This window comes from Lactuca saligna, chromosome 5 (genome assembly GCF_052625555.1).
Source record: "Lactuca saligna cultivar CGN05327 chromosome 5, ASM5262555v1, whole genome shotgun sequence".
NCBI classification, from domain to species: Eukaryota; Viridiplantae; Streptophyta; class Magnoliopsida; order Asterales; family Asteraceae; genus Lactuca; species Lactuca saligna.
In genome coordinates, this window is record NC_136421.1 from 52,274,349 (window position 1) to 52,292,755 (window position 18,407).

At 39.2% G+C, this 18,407-nt stretch overlaps 2 long non-coding RNA genes across 2 annotated transcripts; both read left to right on the forward strand.

Annotated features, from left to right (window-relative positions):
- The first annotated feature begins 1,474 nt into the window (after window positions 1-1,474).
- LOC144998577 (uncharacterized) lies at window positions 1,475-4,101 on the forward strand. The gene is made up of 3 exons (XR_013660372.1): window positions 1,475-2,121; window positions 2,212-2,296; window positions 3,966-4,101. It is a non-coding gene; the product is annotated as an uncharacterized LOC144998577 (long non-coding RNA).
- A 3,789-nt stretch (window positions 4,102-7,890) lies between these two features.
- Window positions 7,891-10,516, forward strand: LOC144998573 (uncharacterized). Its single transcript, XR_013660370.1, has 3 exons — window positions 7,891-8,537; window positions 8,628-8,712; window positions 10,382-10,516. It is a non-coding gene; the product is annotated as an uncharacterized LOC144998573 (long non-coding RNA).
- The last annotated feature ends 7,891 nt before the right edge of the window (window positions 10,517-18,407 follow it).

An 18,407-nucleotide genomic window follows, 5' to 3' on the forward strand; every position in this document is an offset into this window, starting at 1 on the left:
AAACCATTTACAAGAAAGGTACCTGAAGCGATGTCTGCTGCCTCCTTCGCAGCCTCGAGCGTCATTCGGAAGGCTCTCACCTTCGGTATCGGTCGTATGTTGGGTCTCCTTGCCTCCTTCTTATTCAGACAGTCCTTCAAAACGTACTCCTCCTCATTACACCCGTAACATGCCTTCTGGGTGAGGGTACATTCGTTGGCATAGTGTCCTGGTTTTCCACACTTGTAACAAGTGACTCCCCAGTCACATTTCCTAGTGTGCTTCTTTTTGCACTTGTCACACCATTTCGCTTCTGATCCTCCTCCTCTCAATACAAACTTCGAGAATCTACTCTTCTTATTGGACTTCGAGGATCCATCAACTTTCATTTTTCACCAACCTTGACCCTTTCGAGACCCCTTTCTTTCTGCTGGGTCTCCACATTTTTAGCTGCTCGGACAGTTGATTTCAGTTTAGTTGCCATCTTGACTGTTGGGCCAAAGTTAGTGGGCAATCCATTCATGGACCTCTCAGTTTTGGAGAGTTTAGTTCGCACTAGGTACGAAAACAACTTCATATTCTCTGTGAATGCAGTAGTTGTGACAACCGTCAAATTCTGGTCAATTCAAAGTCAAATAAAGTCAACAAGTCAAACCTCTCAGCTCAACTAACCCTTGTGTACTTGGACTTACGTTCAGTATTTACTAAACAACCCACTACTCTAATAAGAAAACATGAATCGAAAAGTACGTACAACTAGATCTCTTTAACCTAAAAACTGTAGTACGTGGCGAGCCAAACTGATAAATCAATGATGCATACTCATCGGGAATGTATGATATGCGTTTTTTTTCTGGTGAGTATTCATATAAAATATTTATTTCCTTAATTAAAACAACAAAAGATATATTCTCATTTATATTTCCAAAAATGCGAAACTCTTCTGCAATTTCATCATTTTATGACCCCATTTGCGAAGTTGAGTATTTATTTCCAAAAAATGCGAAACTCTTCTGCAATTTCATCATTTTATGACCCCATTTGCGAAGTTGAGTATTTATTTCCAAAAAAATGCGAAACTCTTCTGCAATTTCATCATTTTATGACCCCAATTGCGAAGTTGAGTATTTATTTCCAAAAATGCGAAACTCTTCTGCAATTTCATCATTTTATGACCCCATTTGCGAAGTTGAGTATTTATTTCAAAAAAAAAAAAAAAAATGCGAAACTCCAGGGACAATATTTGAAATCTTCTGTTTTCTTCCCCAATTCGCATTCTACTGTGAAATACTTCGCATCCCTTCGCATTAATCACTTTCGCATCTTCATTCTTACACCCTTCGCATCCCTTCGCATTAATCACTTTCGCATCTTCATTCTTACACCCTTCGCATCCCTTCGCATTAATCACTTTCGCATCTTCATTCTTACACCCTTCGCATCCCTTCGCATTTTAACCTAATCAATCAAATGCGATTCACAAAATTTTCATTCCAGATGCGAATACAGTTTAGTTCTTGAACTCTAAACTTGCGAAATCAAAAATTCATATGCTGAACCCATATGCGAATATTAACCCAATTGACTTCAAGTTGATTCATAGATGCGAACACTCGATTGTTTTACTTTCGCAAAATGAGCATCAACAACTCCACAATCGAGTTTTTTTAAATTCTTGCAAAACAACAATTTCATAGTCCTTGACTTCGCGTTTTTCTTCACGAATCATCCCTCAATCATCAATCCAATTGCGAATCAAAACTCATATGTTCTAGCTTTATCAATTCATCGACTACACTCATACAAATGCGAACAATACTCTCAAAATCGATTGAAACTTATAGCAAAGCTAAATCCAACTTCGCATTCAAAGTAGTGTTATTGATCCGCAGTCACAAGCAACCGCCCCACACCCACTCTCTGACCAACCATGCCTCCCCACCTTACCTAGGTCACATCAACGTCTTTTCCCACTCAATTAACCCTCTTCCCGAGTTTTTGAGGACTGATTATTCATCCTCTCTCCTCATTTCCCTCATTTTGCTCTCATTTCACAAGAAGATCAAACTCTTTCCTCTCTCACTTTCTCTCTCTAGAAATTCGAGATTCAAGGGCTGATCTTGAGTTTTTCCTCCACATTTGGTAAGCATAATCCATTCTCTTTATGATTATCTCATTTATTTCCACTCAAATCATGGATATCTTAGACAAACTCTCTCATAATTGTGTTAGAGCTTCGAATCTTCAAGTGATTCTTCAAGTGTTCTTGGGTTGAACACTTTCCATCTTCAACACGTATCTACTGAAATCACTCAAGGTGAGTTCATACCCCTACATTTTCATGTTTTCTCAAGTTTTCAGGGGGGGAATACAAGTTAAGACACTAAGAACATAACTAGATTTTTCTAACAGCCTTCATCAGAAAAGTTCAACTCCATTCACGGACTGTTTTGGGCATCTTAACTATTTTTGTTTTCAAAACTGTACAAGGTGCAAATAGATCAAGTTTTTAGCTTTAAAATGGCTACTTGCACATCTCCATACGATTTTTCTACAATTTATGGTGATTTTTACAAAACTGCCTATCATTTCAAACAACAATCCGGACCAGTCTGTGATTATGGACTTTTTCACCCAAGTTAGAGGTCATTATAAATTGTGATAAAAATTATGAGCAAACTAGACACATTTTGTGAACTCTCAGAATTTACGGATCTAGTTTTCGACTTCGTATGATTTTTCTATGATTTTTCCAAAACAGGGCAGAATTGCTAAATTTTGCCAACAGCATGTAAATATCATAACACTTTGTATTATGTTGAGCAAAGTGTATAATCATAAATTCTAATATTTGAATGAGTTTTCTTGCTAGTTTATCATTATAGACTGAAACTAAAACATTCATATTAAATATTATTCATTCATTTTGGAACACGCACTATTAAACTATGAAAAGAGTTCGATAAATTCACTACACTAATACTTTTCCATAAAAGAGTTCATACATAGTACATACATTTTAGATAAACTATAATAGGTATAGTTTATGATACATCACTCTACGCACTCGTACAAGAAGGGTACATTCATACAAGAAATATTTATTTTCACACACATTTCACGTAAACTTGTTATCCTATATTGTGAGTTTCTCTATCTCTCTCCCCGTACGTCCGAGTGCGGGATATAATTCCTGGTAGTTATAATCAGAATCTCCTGGAGGGAGAACGTGATACTTGTATATAGATCTATATTGGGATTGACACCCCACACCTCGCTGCTAGCTACAGTGGGATCTGCAGGTCTACGGGTGACAAATGTCATTTCATTTTTCGCGACACTGAGAACGTCGTGGCAGGTTCACATAGTCATAGTATGATTATAACGGCTCACATAGGGAACAATCCATAAGTTTACGGGATTTTATTTTTAAAAACCTAAATGAGTTTTATGTTGATTTAAAATCACCTTTTATCTCTATGGGTACAAATACAAAGTACCGGGTCTCTATACAAAAAGGAGTACAGATACAAAGTACCGGGTCTCTATACAAAGTTATTATGATATTAAACTATATTTCCTCTAGAATTGTTAGACTTCAACTATGGTCGCTGAGCGTATATGTTTGAGTCATATAAGAGTTTAGTCTTGATTGGCCTAGAATTGGTGGTGCCCGCCTCATCTCCTGTTCCTCGTTGGGTTGTGGACCTGGGGCAGACCCACTATATTCAACGTTTTATCTAAGTTAAACCTTATATAACTTATATATGTTGGACGATTATAGAGGAACTCTACGGATTACTCTAGGGTTCATTAATGCATCATGCAGGATTATTTCTATTCATACTTAACTAAGAAAATATTGGATTTTCTGGAAATCAAACTAAATCGATTTTACAAGGAAAAACGGTTTCTACTTCAAACAAAACTCTTATGAACTCACCAACCTTTGTGTTGACACTCTTTAAAACTACTTGTATTCTCAGGAAGTCAGTGAAACAGGCAAACTTCATCGCTTTGAGGATGGGACGCTAAACCGTCAACAAATTTATTTTGTCATCATAATGTAATTGCTTTTGAAACATGTAAACATATACTTTGGTGTAACTTTTGCAATTATATTTATGGTGGTTGTTTTTACTTTGAGCACTATTATACACGTTGTTGTGATACTGTACATGAAGTCCTCCACCCCCAGACGTTTCCGCCATCCTTGGTTTGGGGGTGTGACAGATTGGTATCAGAGCATTGTTTATAGTGAACTAAGTATATCGAACCACATAAGATATACAAACTATAAATGCATTGGGACTAAGGTCTCTGATTTTAAGATTTCAAAACCACTATACCTTTAAGAATAAATAACTTTTGTTAAAAGTATACATGCATGCATACATACTAAGGTCAGCATCATTTTAGGACAAAACAAAAGTAAAGATTGTTGGACATCACAGGTAAGCCTGGGGATGTATGATCAGTCTTGGGAATAGCATAGCCTGATCAACTATGCTGGTCCGAGGAGTGATTAGCATATGCCCAAGAATGGTTGTGATGTGGCAACAAGTCTAAAAATTTACCAACACTACCACAATGAAATACCATAGGGGTATTTTGGCATTATTAAAATTACATATGTGAGAACTAAATAGATCTTTATCAATAGGTCAATAGTTGCTTAGTGGATACATTAAAATTTTATGTATCCAGGACGTCATAGACTTAGAATCTGTGGATCTTTGCTCTACTTCCTGTTCTCGTTGGATTGGGGATTTAGAGTTAGGGTCGCTTATTCGAAGGTCTATCCTGTCCCGAATACATATAATTAGTATGCACTAAACAATTTGTTGAAGTACCTGATAAAGATCATCGTATAATTAACTAATTAGTACGTTTGCTTAATTGTTTCTTATATCCCCATTTCTCGCGAAGATATCATGGCTGGATTTCCATCCACACGACGACCCGTACTACCCTAACCACGACAATACCAAATGGCTCGGAGAGGAGCCAGAGAATGATTACCCAACCCCTGTAGATGGCCACCAAGCTGAAGGCTATGCTGATGGTTCTGATTCCGACCCTGAAGTGGAGAACTTAACCCCGATGACTCTTGTTCCGAATCCTAACCCTTGTCCAACTTTTCAAGGCCCGACGCCTCCTTGGGTAGAGTGCTTGGAAACCTGGAGCAAAGAACAAGACCAACATATGTCGTTTAGTAGAGAACGAAGCTTCTACAACATAAACGAAGGAAGCTCAAACAGATACAATTTTTCCAATCCTGGTCCATAGAGTTGCCCGAAACGAGATTCTGGGTAGAACGACTCTCCATAGTATCGCAAAGGTTGATGCAAATGCAAGAATACATACGATCCGCACCAAGCGCCTTGAACACACTCGTGAAAAATCTAAGAGAAACCACAAAACCCACTAACTCGTGAAGTTCATTCATATGGACTTCCTTTATGAACTACATATAAGGAATTCTTAAATCGAAGAAAAATGCAGGAAAAATCAAATTCTATAACAACTGACTTGTCTTTACTAGTAGAAACTTATCATCTGATCATTTTTCCTTTTTGCAAACTCATGACAGAACAATGCCACCAAGGAAAAGACCCAGACCTTCGGGCAGCACAGCGCCACCACCTCCGACGCCACCTCCCCAGTTTGATCCTGAAATGTTCCAAGCTGCAGTGACAGCAGCCGTGGTAGCTGCAATGTCACAAATTGGCACAAATAGCAATGGTGGTGCTGGATCTGGAGCCACAAACCCTAACCACGGGGATAGTGCAGGACGCACAAGGGAATGCACTTACAAGGACTTCACAAATGGCAAACCCGATTCCTTTGATGGAAGTGGGGGTGTCCTCGCACTAATTCAATGGTTCGAGAGGACCGAAGCGATCTTTGAGATTTGCGCTTGCCCCGAAGCGAGCAAAGTCTAGTACGCGACATTCACCTTCATCGGAAGAGCTCTCACTTGGTGGAACGGCAAAGTTAAGTCGCTTACGCTTGCAGTGGCTAACTCGTTAAGTTGGGAGGACTTAAAGAAGATGATGTTGAAGGAATATTGCCCAAGAGGTGAAGTGCAAAAGCTGGAGCAAGAACTATGGAATCTCAGAATGGCAGGCTCCGACCTTACAACTTACACCAACCGATTTTGTGATCTAGCACTCCTTTGTCCCGCTATGGTCACCCCGGAAGACAAAAAGTTGGAGCGTTACCTCTGGGGATTGTCCCCCGAAATTCAAGATAGCGTGCTCGCCTCAAGACCAACTACCTTCGACAGCGCCAAGGAGTTAGCACAACAACTCATTGACCACCATGCCCGCCATGACACTATGGCAACCACCCATACCCAAGCAAGAGGAGGGAACAACGAAAGAAAGTTTTGGGACAACAAGAAAGACCAATCAACCCAAGGCCTCGCTAAGAAGCAACAGATCCTTGCTGTTCATGCTGCCACAACCCTCACCACACCAACTCCCATGAAACCATACGCAGGAACACTTCCAAAATGCAACAAGTGTAACTTCCATCACACTGGGGCTTGTCGAAAGTTGCATTGCAAAAACTGCGACAGAGAGGGGCACACTGCTCGTTTCTGTAAGGCACCAGCACGACCCATCAACCAGGTACCCGGCTCTGGAGCAAGCCCAACCTGTTACGAGTGTGGAGAAACGGGACACTTTATAAGGGAATGCCCAAGGACAAGAGATGCTGGTGGTGGCGGGAGGGTGTTTGCAATCACCGAAGGAGAAACCACTCCGGAACTGCCCGCAAATATCAGTACGTGTTCCTAACATCGACATTTAGATCCCGAATTTCTCTATATGCTAAATCTAGCATCGATTAAAGCATGCATAGTAGTAATCATGTGACATCGGGCGAGTTATTCCTTACCATAATCAAATTCTCGTACTACGAAAAGTCATCCCCATCTTTCCTCTAAATTCCTGGATCCCCATTCGAAGTGCAAATTTCGGGACGAAATTCCCTTTAACGGGGGGATGATGTGACAACCGTCAAATTCTGGTCAATTCAAAGTCAAATAAAGTCAACAAGTCAAACCTCTCAGCTCAACTAACCCTTGTGTACTTGGACTTACGTTCAGTATTTACTAAACAACCCACTACTCTAATAAGAAAACATGAATCGAAAAGTACGTACAACTAGATCTCTTTAACCTAAAAACTGTAGTACGTGGCGAGCCAAACTGATAAATCAATGATGCATACTCATCGGGAATGTATGATATGCGTTTTTTTTCTGGTGAGTATTCATATAAAATATTTATTTCCTTAATTAAAACAACAAAAGATATATTCTCATTTATATTTCCAAAAATGCGAAACTCTTCTGCAATTTCATCATTTTATGACCCCATTTGCGAAGTTGAGTATTTATTTCCAAAAAATGCGAAACTCTTCTGCAATTTCATCATTTTATGACCCCATTTGCGAAGTTGAGTATTTATTTCCAAAAAAATGCGAAACTCTTCTGCAATTTCATCATTTTATGACCCCAATTGCGAAGTTGAGTATTTATTTCCAAAAATGCGAAACTCTTCTGCAATTTCATCATTTTATGACCCCATTTGCGAAGTTGAGTATTTATTTCAAAAAAAAAAAAAAAAATGCGAAACTCCAGGGACAATATTTGAAATCTTCTGTTTTCTTCCCCAATTCGCATTCTACTGTGAAATACTTCGCATCCCTTCGCATTAATCACTTTCGCATCTTCATTCTTACACCCTTCGCATCCCTTCGCATTAATCACTTTCGCATCTTCATTCTTACACCCTTCGCATCCCTTCGCATTAATCACTTTCGCATCTTCATTCTTACACCCTTCGCATCCCTTCGCATTTTAACCTAATCAATCAAATGCGATTCACAAAATTTTCATTCCAGATGCGAATACAGTTTAGTTCTTGAACTCTAAACTTGCGAAATCAAAAATTCATATGCTGAACCCATATGCGAATATTAACCCAATTGACTTCAAGTTGATTCATAGATGCGAACACTCGATTGTTTTACTTTCGCAAAATGAGCATCAACAACTCCACAATCGAGTTTTTTTAAATTCTTGCAAAACAACAATTTCATAGTCCTTGACTTCGCGTTTTTCTTCACGAATCATCCCTCAATCATCAATCCAATTGCGAATCAAAACTCATATGTTCTAGCTTTATCAATTCATCGACTACACTCATACAAATGCGAACAATACTCTCAAAATCGATTGAAACTTATAGCAAAGCTAAATCCAACTTCGCATTCAAAGTAGTGTTATTGATCCGCAGTCACAAGCAACCGCCCCACACCCACTCTCTGACCAACCATGCCTCCCCACCTTACCTAGGTCACATCAACGTCTTTTCCCACTCAATTAACCCTCTTCCCGAGTTTTTGAGGACTGATTATTCATCCTCTCTCCTCATTTCCCTCATTTTGCTCTCATTTCACAAGAAGATCAAACTCTTTCCTCTCTCACTTTCTCTCTCTAGAAATTCGAGATTCAAGGGCTGATCTTGAGTTTTTCCTCCACATTTGGTAAGCATAATCCATTCTCTTTATGATTATCTCATTTATTTCCACTCAAATCATGGATATCTTAGACAAACTCTCTCATAATTGTGTTAGAGCTTCGAATCTTCAAGTGATTCTTCAAGTGTTCTTGGGTTGAACACTTTCCATCTTCAACACGTATCTACTGAAATCACTCAAGGTGAGTTCATACCCCTACATTTTCATGTTTTCTCAAGTTTTCAGGGGGGGAATACAAGTTAAGACACTAAGAACATAACTAGATTTTTCTAACAGCCTTCATCAGAAAAGTTCAACTCCATTCACGGACTGTTTTGGGCATCTTAACTATTTTTGTTTTCAAAACTGTACAAGGTGCAAATAGATCAAGTTTTTAGCTTTAAAATGGCTACTTGCACATCTCCATACGATTTTTCTACAATTTATGGTGATTTTTACAAAACTGCCTATCATTTCAAACAACAATCCGGACCAGTCTGTGATTATGGACTTTTTCACCCAAGTTAGAGGTCATTATAAATTGTGATAAAAATTATGAGCAAACTAGACACATTTTGTGAACTCTCAGAATTTACGGATCTAGTTTTCGACTTCGTATGATTTTTCTATGATTTTTCCAAAACAGGGCAGAATTGCTAAATTTTGCCAACAGCATGTAAATATCATAACACTTTGTATTATGTTGAGCAAAGTGTATAATCATAAATTCTAATATTTGAATGAGTTTTCTTGCTAGTTTATCATTATAGACTGAAACTAAAACATTCATATTAAATATTATTCATTCATTTTGGAACACGCACTATTAAACTATGAAAAGAGTTCGATAAATTCACTACACTAATACTTTTCCATAAAAGAGTTCATACATAGTACATACATTTTAGATAAACTATAATAGGTATAGTTTATGATACATCACTCTACGCACTCGTACAAGAAGGGTACATTCATACAAGAAATATTTATTTTCACACACATTTCACGTAAACTTGTTATCCTATATTGTGAGTTTCTCTATCTCTCTCCCCGTACGTCCGAGTGCGGGATATAATTCCTGGTAGTTATAATCAGAATCTCCTGGAGGGAGAACGTGATACTTGTATATAGATCTATATTGGGATTGACACCCCACACCTCGCTGCTAGCTACAGTGGGATCTGCAGGTCTACGGGTGACAAATGTCATTTCATTTTTCGCGACACTGAGAACGTCGTGGCAGGTTCACATAGTCATAGTATGATTATAACGGCTCACATAGGGAACAATCCATAAGTTTACGGGATTTTATTTTTAAAAACCTAAATGAGTTTTATGTTGATTTAAAATCACCTTTTATCTCTATGGGTACAAATACAAAGTACCGGGTCTCTATACAAAAAGGAGTACAGATACAAAGTACCGGGTCTCTATACAAAGTTATTATGATATTAAACTATATTTCCTCTAGAATTGTTAGACTTCAACTATGGTCGCTGAGCGTATATGTTTGAGTCATATAAGAGTTTAGTCTTGATTGGCCTAGAATTGGTGGTGCCCGCCTCATCTCCTGTTCCTCGTTGGGTTGTGGACCTGGGGCAGACCCACTATATTCAACGTTTTATCTAAGTTAAACCTTATATAACTTATATATGTTGGACGATTATAGAGGAACTCTACGGATTACTCTAGGGTTCATTAATGCATCATGCAGGATTATTTCTATTCATACTTAACTAAGAAAATATTGGATTTTCTGGAAATCAAACTAAATCGATTTTACAAGGAAAAACGGTTTCTACTTCAAACAAAACTCTTATGAACTCACCAACCTTTGTGTTGACACTCTTTAAAACTACTTGTATTCTCAGGAAGTCAGTGAAACAGGCAAACTTCATCGCTTTGAGGATGGGACGCTAAACCGTCAACAAATTTATTTTGTCATCATAATGTAATTGCTTTTGAAACATGTAAACATATACTTTGGTGTAACTTTTGCAATTATATTTATGGTGGTTGTTTTTACTTTGAGCACTATTATACACGTTGTTGTGATACTGTACATGAAGTCCTCCACCCCCAGACGTTTCCGCCATCCTTGGTTTGGGGGTGTGACAGTAGTGTAGTCGTCAACGCTCATTCTTCCCTTCCTTAAGTTTTGAAACTCATTGTTCAGGTCGATCAGATCTATCTCTGAACAATATTGAATCTTCAACTGTTCCAAGAACTCATCCCATGACATTTTCAGAGCTTCTCCTCGCGGCATTGTGTTCGCCAATAGTTTCCACTAGCTCAAGACTCCCGTTTTCAGTTGTCTTACAGTGAAGATGGTTTTCTGCTTCTCGCTACAGTCGCAACTTTCAAACACTATCTCCATCTTGGAGATCCAATCCATTATCTCCACAGGCATTGGGCTTCCAAAGAGACTTGGTGGTTTTGCACGCAAGAAACTCTTGTACATCCACCCATCCTTGTTGTCTCTCCTCTTTGGGCCATCCCTTTGCTCACCTTGAGTCCCTACTTAACTCTCTTGGCGGCTGTAGTTGCCTTCCTCATATTGCTCGGGAATTGGCTCGGCCGGCTCAACGTGTATGGTAAGTATGTCCCTATTTTTGTGGAACATCTGTCTCATTTCTTCCCTTTGTTCAGTTAGCATACCCCAAATCATTGCTTGAACTCCAGCCATGGTGACTGGGTCAGGTGCAGCTCCTACTACAACAAGTATTTGCTGCATCAATGGGGGGTTGATTCCTATTCCCACTTGCATTCCCAACTCCACTGTGGGTTCTTGTCATTTTGATCTATACATTGAATAAAGTGAATTTCGATCTTTATTTAGGATAGACGTGTAAATCATCCTTATCACTCCGAAACGTTTATATGCTAGTTCTAATGACGTACTCGTACGTTTAAAATCCTAAACACATAAGGTTTCCAGATCCAGTCGGCAACAGACCATACATCCGAATAAATAACAGCATATCAGGCACAAAGCATTTAGCACATAAAAGAATTTTAGGCATAAATCCCGAAATAAGCTAGTCATCACATCTCATAATCATCGCTTAGCATTCTAAGTTTATGTCTAGAAAACCTACAAATTCCTAGTTCGCGTAAACTAATGCTCTGATATGAACTATGACATCCCCAAAATCATGGCCAGAAAAGACTGTTTTTTTTTATACTTTATTTCAAAATCAGAGTAACCTTTTAATAAAAGAGTTGGGGAATTTGTCCCAAAACAACAACATGATAAAGAGTTATCAAAAGCATTTCCTGAGAAATGTATTTCATTAAAAGACTCAGGATGTCATGTTCGATACAGTACATACGTATAAACAATACAATATAATCCTTACTACATTATTTCATATTTGCATGCCTATATCCGTAATCCCTCATCCCAACACATCACAACTATGCTCGAGCACCACTACCTGTAATATATAAAACTAAGTGGGTCATGCTTGGGAGCCTGGTGAGCACATAGGGTTTTTAACCCATAATAAATAAGTTTATTAATTTCATCGACCAACAATAACCCGATTACCTGTTCCCGTTATCCTCACATTGAGTCCCTAAACACCTATAATAAGGGACCTATCCTAAGGATCATCATCGGGATGGACACTACTGCTAAGGGAGTTTCTCAGCAATAAATGTCCTAACGGCAACCAAGAGGGGGATGGAGTACACCGGTTAACACATTGTTCACAACACCTACAGGTTGTGAGCCTGTCAACGTTCCACTGGATTGTCTAGAAGAGTCCATGGTCGTCATCTGTACTTCGCTAGATGACTAGATCAGCAAAAACATCAAGGCCTCTCATCATTTTATCGCACATCACCTATTACATCTACCCATGTTTTACCCAACCATTTTTGTAGATATACAATATATATATATATATATATATATATATATATATATATATATATATATATATATATACAATTGAAATCATATAAAACTTGTATAAAATCATTCATCAAGCATAGATAGCAAGTACAAAAATAATATACACACATAGCACGTAGTTTATATAAAATACTTCATATCTATGTGTAAGATGAAAGGGACCATGCACACACTTGAAAAGGTGGTGATTCCAAACTCAGACAGCGCTTCGCTTCTTAAAAATAATTTCCTTCGACGAAAACTAGTATTATTACCACTAGAGTTTAGTCTATTATTCGTCGAGATTAATTAATAGTCTAGCTATTATTACTATTATATAAGCGTTAAAAAAATACTTATATAACCTATAATAATAGCCTAAGTATTTATTATAAGTTCTTAATAACGTTACTATAATTAAATAAAAGTTATATTAAAAATAGCGTAGGCATAGCTCACTTACAACGAGTTTTATAGAAAACCAGACTTTGCTTGGAGTAGTGTTCCTGAGCCAAAAAGCTCTTCTTCTCGGAGCCATCGAGCACTCCGGGGCTTCCGCCTTGTTCTAGGGAGGTCCCCTAGGCTTTTCGGGGGATTTCGGGGCTAGAGAGAGGTTCTAGAGAGAGAGTAAAAAGAAGAAAGAATGGGAAAGGTGTGAAGAAAATGAGGGTGGGAGAGGTGGTATTTATAGGGTGAAATGTGGCTGAACTTGGTGCCACATGTCACCATCTGGTGGCAAGCCTTGGGGAGAAAGAAATGGCCAAGATTGTGCCATTTCACCCATTTTTGCACAGTACATTTCTGACTTCTAAAACCCGTAACATTCACATACAACCTCTGTTTCTGACGTTCTTTATATCCACACGTAGGTAAAAATAATATCTACAACTTTGATTTTGACTCCGTCGGTTAATTCTTGATCGATCTTAAATTTAACAGTACGAGGAGATTATACTGTTAAATGTCCGTATAAAATTCATAACTTCTACATACAGATTCTGTTTTCATCTGTCTTTTTACCGTTGAGTTACTATTAATGAGATCTTCAATTGTCATTTAGGTCGCATAGGCAAAAAACCACTCGATCTAGAATTCGAGTTTCGGACTGTACACTACTAAGCCGAAATTTCGAAAAATCATAACTTCCTCATACAAAGTCAGATTTGGGCGTTTTTTTATGGATGCTCTCAGTTTAACGTATTCTACAACTTTTGTTTAGATCGTTAAGGCTAAAATTCGCTCTATCGTAAATTCACTATTTACGTTTCCTGGTATCGTTCCGGTTCCATTGCGAAACTTCGACGGGTCATAACTTCTTCGTTACAACTCGGATTTTGACATTCTTTATATCTCCACAATCCTTGTTTCAACCACTACAAATTTTTGTAAAGATATCGGGTTTATTTCACATTTTAATTTTGATGCATATTTTTATCCTTTATTTATTATACATTTATAAATGAGTAGTAAGCACATAAATACACATAATTCACATAATACTCAAATATTTCATTTTTATTATTTCAGAAAGAGTTACAATAGTTGACATAGATTATTACATTGTCTAAAAATGCTTAGTCCCGAAACCCGGGTATTACAATTCTCTCCCCCTTAGGACGATTCTGTCCTGGAATCATGCATCAACAAACAGATGTGGATAGCAACTCAGCATGTCATCCTCTGTTTCCCAAGTGAGATTTGGCCCATTCGAATGTTTCCATCAGACTAGCACTAAGTCGACCATCTTGCGTCGTAACTTCTTAGTCTTACGGTGAACAATTGCCTCAGGCTCTTTGATCAGCCTCTTATTCTCATACATTTTTAATTCTGAGATTGGAATTATGTTGGGAACTTCTCCCGTGAATTTACTCAGATAACACATGTGGAAGGTGTTATGAATACCATCGAGTTCTTTGGGCAATTCGAGCTTGTAAGCTTGGTTCCCAATCTTCTGAAGAACTTTGAGTGGTCCAATAAACCTGGGACTCACCTTCCCTCGTTTCCCGAACCTTATAAGTCCCTTCCACGGTGAGACTTTAAGCAAAACCGAATCCCCAACTTTGAAGGTCATCGGTCACCTTTTCTTGTCAGCGTAGCTCTTTTGATGATCCTGAGCTACTAACATTCTTTCTCTGATCACCGTTAACTTTTCAGCAGTCTCATGATCTATCTCAGGGCCCATAAACTACTTTTCTCCAGCTGCAAGCCAACAAGATGGTGTACGACACTTCTATCCGTACAACGCTTGATAGGGGGGCATCTTGATGCTCGAGTGGAAACTGTTGTTTTAGGAAAATTTTACCAAAGGTAAGTGCTCATCCCAGCTACCTTGGAAATCAAGGGTACACGCTCTCAGCATATCCTCAAGTGTTTGAATCGTTCTCTCGCTCTGACCATCAGTCTGCGGATGGTAAGCTGTACTCAAACACAAGTTTGTACCTAATTCCTCCTGTAGACTTCTCCAGAACCTTGACATGAAACGACTGTCACGATCTGACACAATTGTTAGAAGAACACCGTGAAGTCTTACAATTTCTTTCACGTAAGCATTTTCGAGCTTATCCGTAGACCACTTGTCATTGGCTGCTATGAAGTGTGCACTCTTTATGAAACGATCCACAACCACCCAAATCATGTCGAGACCATTCTTCGTCCTGGGTAGTTTAGGTAAAGGAGTATGTATGAATAATCGAGCAAAGAGGTGGAGATACTTACTATTCGATTCATTCTTGTGCTCCTAAGCGAATTCTGGTCCTCGGTTGGCATTCCAGTGAACCTTCACTAATGGGAAGCGGCTTTATTTTGTTCGTCTGACCTCTTGGTCCATGGTCACTACGGTTCTTTCATGAATGTCAGGTTCTTGTTGATCTGGATTCTCATCGAATGGGATTACAAGAGTCCTGACGGAAAGGTACTTTTTCAAGTTCAAGACGTGAGGGTAAAATGTACGTTACTGAGTTCACGGGATAAGTTGAGTCATGGATGTTTCTTTGCTCTTTGTTACTACGTGAGTAAATAAGTAGGTCATCTACAAGGACAATTGGTCATATCCGAGGGGTATCACTACGGACTCGTAGCGTCCACATCAAGTTTGGAAGATTGTCCTCGGGACATCCTTCCCTATCACTCATAACTAGATGATATTCAGATCTCATAACCAATTGTGAAAGGTAAATCGTTCCTTGCGGTCAGTCAACCAATTCATCTATGGGAGGCAGAGGGTAATGATTTCTAATGGGAATCTCGTCGAGGTCTCCGTTAGTCAATGCACTTACGAAACAATCTGTCTATCTTCTTGAAGAATAAGACCGGAGCTCTCCAGGGTGAGGAGCTCGGTATTCCATTTCCATTGTTGATTAGTCGTTAAGTTGTCCGGACGGTTCTTGTATCTCCATAGGTGCTAGATTTTAGGGTGATATGGTTACAGAAGTAGTATTGGGTTCTAAGTTTGTTCGCATGCCGATGCGATTACTCGTAGTCTGGGGCAGTCTCCGTCCAGAAGTTCATATTAGAAGTCATACATGGCTCATCAATCACAGTCTCGTGTATACGAGTCGTATATAATTAAGATTGAAAAGGCAGTCGAATAAATGATTCTTCTTTAAGCTCACATCCTAACGAGGAAAAGAAGTTAAAGTGGAATCATCAATTCTAAACCTGTAGAACCTTGATTATATACCACCCTTGTGTATACACTCTTCAGTGATAGATCAACCGTACGGGTCTTTGGATTGAACTTGACGTACTATACGAGTGGTATTTTGTGGAGGTTTGCTGGGTTTTCTTCGTAAAGGATAAGAAACATGAGGTACTCTACGCATGAGTAGTTTGGAGTTTTGGAATGATGGCCTCGCTAGAAAGGCGATTTCAGAGAAAGAGATTTACGCACGAAACTAGTATTGTGAGGATCGAATGGAATCAATTTGTATGATAATATCAGACTCTCCTAGAAATAAGGGCATTAGATTTGATCATAAAGGCATTACAGAAAAAACACAACAGTGAAACTTTTAACAAAGTTACAATACTTTAGGTTAACTACAAGACTACTGCTACGAAAAAGGTATACTACAAAAGGCAAGTATACGCAGCACGAGGGTCCCTTTACTAATGGGATCTCGCAAAAGATAAGACTTGAGTTTCACTAGTTTTAAACATGTTTAAAAGCATACTTAATACTGACGATTGGAAGTGAACCCATACTATAGTAGGGTCCTTCGTTGCTTTTTCCCAATCTGAGGTCAAACTCCTGTTCCACCGTCATTTTTCTTTGTTGGGCAGTCCCTCTTGAAGTGTCCCATTACGCCACATAGATGGCATATCCGAGAAATTTCGACATTGGTGGTTAAAGTAATTTGTTGGATCCGAGTCCTGCACCAGTGGGTGTTATGTTCGTTCTTGTTGCAGTTATAGCAGTGTAATAGATGACAGCTGTAACAGCCCGGAATTTCCAGGTATTTATTATTGGCTTATTTTTTTTTTTTGGAAATTGTGAGTGGACTCGGCGAGTTGGAGCTCAAACTCGCCGAGTAGGATCGCGGTATTGGGCACAGGTCGCGTCCGGACTCGGCGAGTCCAAGAGTGGACTCGGCGAGTCCACATTGTGTGTTGAAACCCTAATTTCCTGGGTTTGAGACCTATTTAAAGGGCCTTATGGTCGTCATTTGTGCTCACCAGTCCATAGAAATAAACCGTAGAGTGCTTGAGCTTTTTGAGAGAGAAAAGAAGCCATTCTTGACCTTTCTGGTGTTATTTAGCAAGGAGAAGGAGGTTATAACCAAGAGGCAGCATAGGAGATTGCTATATTGTGGATTTGAAGCTCAGATCTTCGAACTTGAGGTATTATTTCAGCTCATCCTCTGTGTTATGAAGTATATTTGGATTTAGGGTGTCTTGTGGCCTTTATTGGGTTGATTTGCTGCCAAATAGTCCATTTCTAATGTTGAGGCTTTGGATCTGGATCCATTGAGGTCCAGAGAGCCTCACTCATCAAGATTTATGAAGAGCAATGGAGATTATGACCTTGAGTTGTGGTATTTGTGACTAAATAATCATATATGGTCATATAGATGTTGTATGTACAACAAGATAGTGACTGGACATGCTAAATAAGCTTGGAAGAACTGGATCTATGAGTTAATGGACCGGATCTGACCTTAGGAGCGAGTTTGAGTCATTGCATGGCATGGACTCGCCGAGTACGAGGAACAGACTCGGCGAGTAGCATGAATATTGCCTAGCACCACACAGCGAGTGGTCTTGCCGAGTTGAGGGTTTGACTCAGTGAGTTAGGGAGAGTCAGAGTGGGTTGACAGGTGGACTGAGTCAAGCAGGACTCGCCGAGTTGTTCTTAAGACTCGGCGAGTTGAGTCGTGGTGGCCCCACAACTCATGCCAGTTGGAACTTGTCGAGTTAGGAGAATACTCGACGTGTCAAGAGAGGATCCCAGGGAAATCAGTGTATGCGCTTGGACTCGCCGAGTCGTTATAGTCCACTCGCCGAATCCGGTCAAAGTTGACCATGACCATTGACCAGTGTTGACCTATGTTGACTTGTTAAGGGATAGTCAACCTTAGTTGGGAAAGTGTTAATTAGAGACGTATTGTGTTATAGGAGGACTATAGCTCGGGAGATCGAGCACTAGTGATTTCAGGGATTTACGACTTACCGAGACACGCGAGGTGAGTCTTCTCACTATACTTTACCTTGAGTAGGTAACCAGAGTTATGTGACAGAGTATTTGTATGCTATGTATGTTATGTGTTGTACTGCATTATTTCTATGTGATTTATGTTGTGCATGTTTACAGAGTTACAACCGTAAGGTTCATAGAGTTAGAACCTGAGGGTTCACAGAGTTGGGTGCACGGACCCACAGAGTTATAGCCTCGAGTGGCTAATATGTGTTATATGTGGTATTTTGGGGAACTCGCTAACTTTGTGCTTACAGTGTTTGTTGTTATTTGTTTCAGGTACTAGTGACGATCGCGGGACGACGCC